This window comes from Perissodus microlepis, chromosome 2 (genome assembly GCF_051167445.1).
Source record: "Perissodus microlepis isolate ML-2025 ecotype Zambia chromosome 2, ASM5116744v1, whole genome shotgun sequence".
NCBI classification, from domain to species: Eukaryota; Metazoa; Chordata; class Actinopteri; order Cichliformes; family Cichlidae; genus Perissodus; species Perissodus microlepis.
This window is the reverse complement of record NC_140462.1, coordinates 17,128,886-17,141,041: the sequence shown is the minus strand read 5'-3', so window position 1 is coordinate 17,141,041 and position 12,156 is coordinate 17,128,886. Positions and strand designations below refer to the sequence as shown.

Here is a 12,156-nt window from a genome sequence, read left to right as displayed (position 1 = left end):
GCCTTTTCCTTAACACGCAACTGTACAGCGCATAGATATTCGTACATCATCATGAGGCAGCGCACTAGAACCATTAATGTTCTCTATTCTTTTAATCTGAACAATAACTACTAAGTAAAGCTTTTGAAGTAATGTAGCAGATTAAAACATGCAATGCTTCCATCTGAACTGCAGCAGAATCCCCAAGTTTCAGTACCTCAAAACTATGACTATGTATGGTACTTGAGTTGACAGAAGTTACATTTACTTTTTCACAACTGACTGTGACTCCATATGTCATGCCAAGACTCGTGGTATGTTAAATACTCCCAGATAAGTATGGTGCATTACATAAGCAGGAGTGTTATGAAAAGGTGTGACCTGATATTCCCTATACTAGATTTCTCTTGTGCGCCCTCTTTCTTTGTGAGAAAACATGACCTACTTCACTTATTTCAGCCTGGCTTATTATACTTGTTAGGCCAGTACTTCTGTAACCACGAAGTTAATAAGTACACACTGGGAGGTTAAATCTATAGGATTTACAGTATTTATGTGAGAAATTAGCCTCAAAACATGTAGTAAGTAAAACGTCTAGAAAGTCTTTTTACTTCACTACACAGTAAATCAACTCCAAATAAAAATTACTGAAAGGACTAACTAATATGTCATCAGTATCTTAGAGAAAGCATCACTGAAAGAAATCACAGACGAGTTCCCAGTCAAGAGAAATGCACTGAAGAAAAGAGACAAAAGAAAAAGAAGAAGAATCTCTGCCCCTCGAATATAAATCAAGATCGGGGACTGAAATGAAATACACCAGGCTAGAAGAACTTCAAACGGTTTGGTTTTTGGGCTCTGTGGTGAGATGTGATGATAACAGCTCTGGTTCGGTATGTACTCCAGAACAACGGCCAGTCCTAGCACGCTCCGAGCATGAGACAGTTGCAACACAGGGAGACAGTTGCTCAATCGATTTAACTTTATTTATCAAGGGAGGGTTCTTGAGCACCGGCATCATATTAACAGAGATACAAAACCAGCTTACAAACTGAATACTGAATGTGCCTTGCTCAGTGGCACAGTAGCTATTAAGCAGAAGAGAAAGTTATACATTAACTTTCCCCACCCAGGTTTTCCCAACAGGTCACAGGAGTTCAAACTTCCCATCACAAGTGTACTTCTCTAACCTTTTAGGTCTCCATCCACCCCATAAAAAGAGAGCAATGGAAAATAAAACAGCAAAGAAGAAATGGGGAAACTGACGTGGAAATGTGATGCAAATTCATCGTTTAGCAATACAAAAAGGGCTCTGAGTGTGCTTTCTCATATGAGCCATTTTCCAGTTGGGCTTACTGAAATACAATGGCTGCGGGTGCACAAGCCTTGTTTATTCACTAGTTTCACTATGAGTTCACTGGTTTTCCGCAGCGGCTTCAATATATAGGACGTCTGAAGGGTAGTGGTAGAAGTCATGGTCACCAGGCAAAAAGGAAGACATGAACAAGTTGATACTTTAAGCAAAGTTGTTTATATAAAGAAATAATTCTTGCCAAAGCCATCATAATATTACTAAGAAAATATTTCATTATTTGAATCATGGAAATTATGGCACCATTTTTGTTTTGAATATGCAGTCATAACATCGACAATTAGGACTATTTAACAACCATTTCTCTACTGCCATCTGACCACACAAAAGTGATGTTACTCTCATTTATTCTATTCAAATCATAACCAACAGTTTGTACCTGACCATTCACAGTTGGCTCTGTGTTTTTTTTTCTTCTCGTGATAGCATGCACCTGCAACATGGAGCAACACAAATCCTCGATTTTTACATATCTCGGCCTGCCCGAGTTGTAGTAATAAACTAAACCCCGCCTGCTCCTGCTCTCGTCACGTCCTTATCTTGCACCACCTCCGTCATTTTGCCCAAGCCTAATGATCTAATTACAGGCTAAGACTTGTTGACACTGTATTGAAGGAAGAAAGACTGCAGTCCATCCGCCCTCCTGTTCTTTCAATGAGAGGCATAAAACCTCACTAAACAGCAGCTTCGCTATGAGTTCATCCTCTGAGGCAAGAGGCCCTCATTTACAATCCAAATCAAGGTGGGCATAGGTTATGATGAGAAAGTAAGGCAAGTTAGGTCAAATGCAAACTTCTACCGGCTCAACAACAGAGCCATTCACACACTGAATCATGTGTTGATGGTACAACACATAAAAAAAATAAAAAGTCCTCTGTTTTTCAGGGCCAGGCCACCTGACCCTCATCCAATAATACTCAATATTCAGTCTAAAATATAGAGATATTTATTTATTTGGTGTCTGTAAGATGACCTCTTCTACACTGCCTTTAATGGGCCTCAGCTGTTATGCAAAACATTACATCAACAAGATAATTTCTGAATGCCAAACCAATGAAATAATCACACGCTTGGATATTTTGTGTATAATTACATTTTTTAAAAGCCAGACTAAAAATTAGACAAATATGTTCTGTGCTGGTTCAGGGTTTCACTGAGATAACTGCACAGTTCTGTGCATCTTCAATGAAGCAACATTTAAAAGCAGATTCAGAAAAAAAGCGCATGTGAAGTCAGAATGTTACTCAGACTCGGAGGCATGTTTATTCAAACATGTATTGCGTGCACACTGTGGTGCACAAAGTGCAGAGTAGATTTCTGAGGAAACAGGAAGTGTGCTTTTATCTCTGCTGCTCTGTGCAACTTTTAGAAACAGATACTCAACAACTTTGAGCACAATAGTTTGGTTGACAGACTTTACACAAGGTTAACTTTTACATGCACAGAAAAGGAAGCAAGGTACTTCAGGGTCAGACTTTGCTGTGAGCTGAAATGTCAAACGTCTGGGCATCTACATTACAAGATAAGCGGCATTCTGTTCTAGTGATCAGAAGATTTTGAAGAAGCTCTGCGTGACTGACTCGATGTGGCTGTGGCTAAGAGCTCCAACAGCGAAACCACAGCCATTCCTCTACTTTTTTTCTTCTCTACTCTAATTGTGAATGTAGCAACTCACAGTTTTTAATAATAGCATGACATTTGTGTAGCAATTATGGATCAAAATCATCATAGAGTGTAATTACTTTTTAGTAGACCATTACTACACAGTGAAAAATACATGTGGGCTTGGTCAGGGGACTTGCAAAATACTGTTCCCGCCCTTATTTCAAGACGCCATATAAGGCAACAATTCAGAAAAGAAATGCAACAAACATACATATAAGTTAAAGATCATCCTTATTATATCTTAACATGGCAGGTTTTAAAGTTAAAAGTGATTACCTTATCTGACAAGTTTTCAGGCACTAAAAAGTTTCAACTAGGTTTGAGGAAAATGGTGTGATACGGGCAAGAAGGTGATTAGAATAAATACAAATGCAGGTGTGTTGTTTTTTGAAGTGACATTTGATTTATTAGTATGCCTCCAAAGATGCAATACAAGAGAAAACATGCTCCTAAATGTAAGATGAACTGGGATGACTTGTTAAAGCTCTCTATTGAAAACCTTAAAACATGTCAGCGCAACGATAACGAGAACCATGCACACCAGACCAACCAACTACCTAACTGCTTGTCCGCTTACACACATACGTCCTAAATATATATTATTTATGTTTGTTCATGTAAAATGTATACCTTTCCTTTAACACACACAAAAAAAGCTTAAAACAGGTAACATGTGGAGAGGAGAAGTATCTGTCACTGACCTCAAAGACACAGGATTCGGGTGACAAGGTCCATAATAACAACCAACCAAGTGTTGATCTCAGCAACCAAGAGAAGAATCGGCAGCAAATGGTGAAACTGGAAATAATCCAAGACGTGTTCAAAGGAGGACAATGGTGCCTAAAGACGTGGACAGGCCGGCCCCACACCTCTTTCTCACAGTGACAAAACAAAGCTGGAGATGAGGGGGGGAAAAAGACAATGCAAAAGCTGCTGGTTGAAACAGAAAAAGGAGAAGTGTAGTGAAGCAACTTGTCCTCTCCCTATGAGTCACGCAGCACTGTCGCCATTGGTAGTGAAGCCCTGAGGCAGAGTGCCTTCACCTGGCCAATCAGCGACGAGTATCGGCCCTAAATACAAATCCTTTCAGGTGAGTTCTCCTGGTGGCGGGGATTGGACGGAGCTGAAGGGGGGGGGGGAGGGGAAACCAGAGAGGACCAACAGTAGGGCCACACCTTAAACACCATGAAAGACGATAGACGGGTTTCACCTGCAGAGGCGGTGGAGTACTGGATGTGTAAGTAAACAGTTGGACAGGTATGCACTTCGTTTAGACTTTGACCATGCAGTGTGGGAGATTAAAATCTGTATGGCACCTTAGAAGTTAAATTCACCTGTCTTTGTGGCCCATTAAAACACTTGAAATGAATTGTAAGCCTATTAGGCATGCCACACAGTTAAGCAGCTGACATATGGAGGAGTTGTTCTCCCTGCACTAAAATGCATCATAAAATAACTTCTAGCAGTGGGAGGTACAAAAAAATCAAAATGTAAAGTCGACTGCGTTTAGTATGAGCAAGTGCTTTGTGACAGAAGCCCAAAATTTCTGTCTTCCACCCCCTCCTATTCCTCTTTGAGACTCACCAATCATGCTAATGGGACAGTTCCAGTTGTGAACAATCATCAGAGGCAAATTTATCTTTTAAAAAAATAAAGATTCACATGTTGTTTTGGGTTTTATCAAAACATGCTTGAAGTGCCACTGATCAGATCAGTGGGTAACAACATTTTTAGTGACACACATCTTGTAAAGTTCAGCAAATGAGAATAGATAGGAATCTTTATCAGAAATGACACTTTAGCAAACAGGAAGTGGTGGTCTGAGGTAAATGCTAAGCACTCTGTCTTCACACCCTGTGCACCAATTTGTACATGTATTCCACTGAAAACCTCCACGTAGTATTTTTAACAGAAGTAAACGCCAAATGTTAGTCACTGGATAAAATTAGTTTTCAATTGGGATTGTTGTGAAAGAACTTAACATGATCTATCATAGGACTTAGTATTCAAAAACTTGGCCCATTAAATCTACTGCAGCCAAGTCTGTTTGTCATGAACCTCCAAATCACCCTCTCGATCTCCACTGAGTGCCCTCATCTTCGCATTAATTCTTCCTGGCCTCCGTTCGGCACAATACAGCTCAGAGTTTGCTTGGAAGCGAATTGATAGCCTTGTTGTGAGGGAAAGTTATACCAAGCAAGCTCCATTTATCACTCGCCTTTGGAAATACTGTCCACAACCTCGAAGCCTTAGAGGAAGCTGTTCACTTCTTGTGATATAAACTCTTAAGGCTAATGGACTGCAGCACTGCCCAAACCCAGGACAACCGTGTAAACATAGAAAAAGAGGCAGATGTATGCAGACAGGCAAACTTTCAGATAATGACAATAGCTCTACAAAACACCAACAAAAGCAGAAACAGTGCGTGAGGCCTAAAGGAGAGTTACGTGCATTTTGATCTTCCTCTAAATATTAAACAACAAGCTATAATTCTAAATATTATAATTTGGAAACTGACTAAGCTTTTCAACTAAGTTTTTATTTTTACCTAAATTTCCAAAGAACAAATTTGGCATAGAAAGCTGATAAGTAGTAAATTTAAAAAAAACTCCAAACGGAGATGGAGAAAATTGTTAGATAACGAACCACACATTCCAGCCTTCAGTTAATACTTGGGAGAACATTTATTCCCTCAACCTCTTGCCAGTATAGTCAGAGCCAGACAGACCATTGCTCATGGAGAAATTATAAGAGCAATGCTCAAGGAACTGGATTTATCTGTCCTGGGCAGCAGGCATATATAACTTGAAACTGGTGCCTGAACATTTTAAAAGGTTCCCAGCAAGAAATGGTAAATGGTAAATGGCCTGTATTTATATAGCGCTTTACTAGTCCATAAGGACCCCAAAGTGCTTTACACATCCAGTCATCCACCCATTCATGCACACATTCACACACTGGTGATGGCAAGAATTACAATGCTGACTAGTTTATCAAATCAATTTATCATGTATGATGGGCCAAAGGGCATTAGAAAAAAAAATCCACTAAAATGTACTGATTGCATCACTTTAAAGTTTAGCGTTTGCTTCTGAAATGTAGAACTTGGATGATTAACATATTTCCAACGGAATGTTATCTGACTGGTTTCGAAACTGGCTAATGGTTTAAGTCACTTTCTGAACATGCGACAAAATGTTCTTTTCGATATAAAACGACTATAAAGGAAATCTTTTGATATGAAGTCATTATTACTTGGTTACCTGAAGTAAAATACCAAATAATTAATACTGAAAATTTCTAATCAAGTTAAAGTGGAAACAGATTTTTATATAGCGTTTCCAAACGTTATTACAGACTGTAATCTTGCTGCAAAGGAGCCCTCTCCACACATGAAGTGCCTACCAGTGAAGTGGCAACCAGATACTATGGAAAGTTGATGATAATCAGCAACTTCAAGCAATAAGGGGCAATGTGAAGTAGGTGGTTACCAACTTTTTCTTTTCTTTCCAACTGAGAGTAATAAATACTGTAGGGGCTTATCTCAACAAACGAGAGATTAGAATGTCTGCTAGCAACCAGCCATCAGCAAACTACCAGCAAAACAATCAGCAACACTTTAGAAATCAGAGAGAAAAATTAGGCATGTTGACCCAGAATAACTTATTTTTAAGCAACACTTTTGGAGCTAACAGCATGGTGGTTCATTCAGTGGTTAGTGCTGTTGCTTCAAAGCAAGAGGGTTGTTGCATTAAAACACTGCTTCTGTGTTCTCCTGCATGTGCTCTTTATTCTCCCACAATTAACCCTTTAACCCCTAAACCATTAAATATTTTCCATAAAATTCTAATTTTTTGAAAATGGAGAGTTTATTGAACCACGTGACAAATTAGTTTAAAAAATGAATTCAATCTTTATTTCCGTATATGACTTTTAATTTGTAACGTATTTGTAACATGTGGCTTTTTGTAACTGCTTAAAATTGTATTGTGCAATTTATTTATGTTTTTACGAGGGGAAAGAAATCACACTGAAGTCTCACATAAAAACTGTATGTATCAAATAGAATACACTAGGCGTTAAGGGGTTAAAATTCTAACTCCTTCTAGCATAATGCTGCCAGTCTTAACTGACAGCATGCTTGTAAAAGACATGTTTAATCTCAAGGATGTCACCTCCTTGTTACTGGGTGAACACAGAGAGACAGACATCAAACAAATTCAGCCTATAGAGTATCACCAATTAATCTAAGGGGTAGGTCTTTGGACTGTGATAAGGAGCCAGAGTATCCAGAGGAAACCCCTGAATGCACAGAAATAACATGCAAACTCTACAAATAGAGACCCTTATTGACCAAATAGTTTAATCCAATAACCTTTTAATCTGCACATCCTTTAAATTTGTCAAGTATTAAAAAATATATACATTTTAGTCATAAATGTCCAACCAAAATTAAAATGTTCAGTTCATGATGATACACAACAATGCAAAGCATCAATTTTTACATCTGAGCATCTGAAACCAGCAAAAATTGTTCATCTTAAAAAGATTCCTATGATGCTTCACGTCTCAAACTAGTTGATGATTCATACTCAGAAAATCGACTAAACACCACAGAACTAGAGTCATCTTTATGTGGAAAACATCTGGGTAGCTGTGAGGTGACATTTTTAGCCACTGCATCACCGCACTGCTCCGTGTTGTACTGTGCTTTAACAAAATGAAAGAAACAGGAACAGACAGCAAAGGCAGACAAAAAAAATTAATATTTTTGTCAGATTCTGCAGCTATTGCATTTTCTTTATGCAGTAAACCTTTTGCATCCTGTGGCAGTCAGATTGCATAATGCAAGTAAGGTTAATATGGAACAAAATCTAGAAGGATGTGCTATTATTGCTGTATTGCTAATATATAATCAACTTCTAAGTGCAATAGATGTCATATATTCACTTTACATCTTTAATGTATGGCAAAACAGACACTAGATTACTGACTGGGCTGTGGACTGGATTGGTTATCTATAGAAAAGCAGCAGAAAATTGTACTTAATCACTGGTCTTTGTCTTAAAGTGTTTGGAGGAACATATTTGTGGCCTTAAATCTAGACTAAACTGAAAAGGATGGCGTGTGAATAATTTGCTACAGTGTTTACAGGATTTTCCTTGAGTACAGGAAGGAGAAAAAAAAGGTCTCACTTATTCTCTCCAAAGAATTTGCCAAGCTTCCAATTATCTTTTGTAATACTGAATGCAAACTCACCCAAATTTGCACAACAAATCACATCCACACTCTGGGGAAAAGCAATAACAGCGAAGATGTTTAAATTGCTGTTGCTTGAAGACGTGTCAGTGGAATGAAATTAAATTCAACCCACAGTGTCAAAACACAAAAAGCCTGTCTCACACAGAGCACTGTGTTCTTGCTTTATTCCTACAATGGTTGTGTATTAACTAGAGCAGAGGGGGGGAAAGAATGCCTCGATGTGTGATCAGTGCAGAGCCACGTGACCATGCACACTATCTCGAAGGACACACCTTTCCTTTTGCAGCCCAAGAATAAAAAAAGGGTCAGTGATTACTGTCATGTGCTCATTCTACTTAACAGAGGCCAACCACAATAGAAGCAGGCCTCAAAGCCCACATTTTCTGTGGTTTGTCCCCATTAAAGGCAGAGCACAGCACCAAAGTCTGTCACTGAATTGCTTTTAACCCCGAAGGAGAAAACTAGATGACTAATTGCATGATATTAATCTTATAGCTTGTCTAAACTCCAAAGCTAGCGTCACCGTTAGCTGATTGAATCAAACTGTGACACAATCCTCAACATACTTAAAATGTAGCCCTGAAATAGATCTAATGCTCGCATTTCTCACCTTTTTCCGCACTTGCGAACACACTTTATGCTCTGCAAATTTGCACTGCACAAACTTTCACCACGAATTGCTACAAGAAAATTCTGATCACTCAGCCGAGAGTCAAGATGAAGAACTGTGGGCCCTGACAAACATTTTGAAACGATCCTTGACAATGTGAGATACAAGAGAATTTGGAGGGCATGCAGAAATATTTGTGTAGCTTGGAGGCAGGTCTAACACTGACGGCTCCTCTAACACTTAGTCTGAGGCAGTCAGATGGTAGCTAACAGAACAGATGAGCACCCTGCAGGAAATACAGAATGAGGTAAGCAAGAGGGCAGAAAGGCATTTTAATTAACTCCCACTGAGATGTTCAGTGAATTACTGGACAAGATAATACTTGAAAACATTTCTCAGGTGTGGATTATTGTCAAAGATTGAAGGCAGCCAGGGTGATATGCAAATACTGCAGTAATTTTGGATTTATAGCACACCACCTGGTTGAGGTCAGACTTTGTTGTTGCAGCAATCTAACCGGTTCAGTAAGCTGACGGCTCACAGCGCTATGAAAACGTTCTCGTTCTCGGACAGTGACCGACCTGAGCTGAGCCGGCATCTATGATGACTCACTATGCTGATGAAGCATGACTGCATAAAGACTTAACAAAGAGCTGGGCATATACAGCAATAAAGACAATGCAATGTGGAACTTCTCAGCCCATCATATGTGAATGATTCATCAGAAACTGTAAGCAGAGAATGATGGAAGATTGCAGATCTCTATCGGAGAGTGTTCAATGTGGTACTCAGTTCACCCAACTACACTCACACTAATGTGTAACATGAACCATATGCAGCTGAAAATGACTTGTGAAAGAGATACTGTGTAGCCTTCTGGGCCTGTCTTTTAAATGATAAATTCAAATACTTCTCTCTCCCTCTCGTGCCTGCTTTCTCACTCCGAATGGACATAAGCCAGCCACATGAAACTCTACGAATGTGGAAAAATGTGTTAAATAAAAAGCAAGTGTAACCCACATTTTGCTGACTATCATGGGAAATGTAATTATCATTTATTCAGAATTTTAAAAAGGGCTTTAAACAAAAAGATCTTTAAGAAGAGATATACTTTTGTTTTTTCTGAAAATATACTTCAGGCAATTAAACTGTATCACTGATATGTAAGATCTCATCTTAGGCTTTCTTCTGACCTAATTCTCAGTGGTTGAATAATCATCATTGTCTGAAAGAGAGAAAAGATTTACATCAGGATTGTTATTGGTTATTTATTGGCAGTGGGGGGAACAAACTACCTGTAAAATATTGGGAAGTTTTTGCTGATATTTTGGATTTCCACAGCTCTGGAAACAACCAGCCTCCTGGGAGTTGGCACAGAATGAACAGAGACCGTGCTTAAGAAGATTAAACCTAATTTTGTTAAAGTTGAGTGTCGTAAACATTGCTCATGTTGTTGCATATAAAAGTTTAAAAACCGACATATCATCTAGCAGTACATTAGCTCTAACTTAGATTCTTTCTAGTGCCAACAAGGATCATCTCCTCCTTCATCTGTCACCTCAGTAAATGCTTTGCTGCTAAGTTTATGACCTCAGTTACTAATTTCAAGGTTTTCTGAGTACAACATGTTGTTTGGTTTGTAAATCATGTCCCCAGTTACAGTCAAACAGACAATAAAAGAGTGTATGCTTTAAAGTGATCATTCCTTGTCATTCACAAGTTGCTTCTGTAGGAATAAACATTGTGAGATCCACCCCTTTCCTCATCACCTGACTTCACTAACCAGTGGCAGACATCACAGTGGCTACGTCCATCTTTAATATACAGTCTGTTATCCAGCCACAGTGTCATTAGCATCTTGCCACAGCATGAATCAGACCAGGTTGCATGTGACGCCACCTCTTATCAAAATGGAAACATTAGATCACAGTGGGAAATGTGGAATGTATTGCGCAAGACATCAATCAGGCTGTTAGTGTTACACAATAGCTGTTGTACGGGGATAACCGGATGACATCATATAATATATGGACAGGTGCAAACTGAAGCCTCAGAGTCTATTTTTTTCACATTTTTGGTACATTTTCACATCTATTAGGCTCAGTTAGGCTAACCAGGAGGAGTGCATACAGTAACAGACTTGAAATGTCCATAAGACACTAACTACAGCTGTAAACTGAAGCAAAAAGCTTGTTTCCTAAATGCTAACTTTAGCATACAGGGAGTGTTGTAAAATTGCTTCACATGCTCCCACAGCCCCAATGTATAAGAGATAGGTTGAGTTATCAACAGTTTTAGATTTATCTTCTGGGTATGCTAGCAAACAAGGCAGGGGTGGTATAAATATTTTACTTTATTGTACAATATAATGTACGTTTTCATAAACAGGGAGTGGATGGAGTAGTAGCATTAGGTTCACTGCTGCTCAAGCCACACACACAGACTGCAGCTTATTAAAAATTAAATACAGAGATCACTCACATCACACCTCAGTTACATGGGCTATTTCAGCTTCATGCAGTTAGATATTTGCAGAAAGGATTTATAACCACATAGGCTGATTCTCACACAAGCAAGTTATGAAGAAAAACAATACGGTTTTGAGAAGTCCACCTGTGTCACACCAGCTAATTCAAAGTTAAGTGCATGTTCGCCCCGATATAGGCAAATACAAAGTAGTTTTTAACCCCAGAGCCCTAGCTCATCATCTGAAGCTTATTAATAAAATACTATGAGAGCTTTAGAACATATTGCACCACCATTCAGGGCCTTGATTGTAATGCCTATAGGCTGCATGCAGTTAAATAATTCAGCAAGGCTGAGAACTGCCACTGTCACTCTGAAATTAACCCAGAAGAACAAAACCAAACCCCAAATGCACGGATGGCGAAGACAGACAATTGCGTTTCAGTGGATGTAATGAACCGTCAGAGAACCCTGTAAGTTCTGTCAGCTGTGCCTCTCCTTGTGTATGTTACATTTAATGAAAGTTGAATGAGGGGAGATCATTTGGCCTCTCTGAGCAAAGCTAAATCCAAGCAGCACTGGCTAAGCTGACTCATGAAAAGCCTCTGTGAAGCACTTGCTACTACAGTACCTCGTTAGCTCTAAGAGACATGAAAAATGATAGGATGAAATAGCATTATATGCCAAAGTTGCAGACAAAGCCAGTTTCTATTTTTGTGAGGAACTACTTCGTGTGGTCAAAGCTAGAACATTACAAACTAAGCCACTCCTTAATGTAATTACACATACATCAGTGATACAA

General features: G+C 39.0%; 1 protein-coding gene across 4 annotated transcripts in view; it reads right to left on the bottom strand.

The window, feature by feature from the left end:
* The window catches only part of elf1 (E74-like ETS transcription factor 1), a 40,536-nt gene that overhangs the window by 23,105 nt on the left and 5,275 nt on the right, over positions 1-12,156 (bottom strand). For 2 of the 4 annotated variants that reach the window (XM_084951345.1, XM_084951367.1), the window contains exon 1: positions 3,718-4,099. The exons of the other annotated variants lie outside the window; for them this stretch is intronic. The gene's annotated coding sequence lies outside the window, so the exon portion shown is untranslated. Of the gene's footprint in view, positions 1-3,717; positions 4,100-12,156 lie in introns of those variants that run through there. 4 annotated transcript variants of the gene reach the window in all.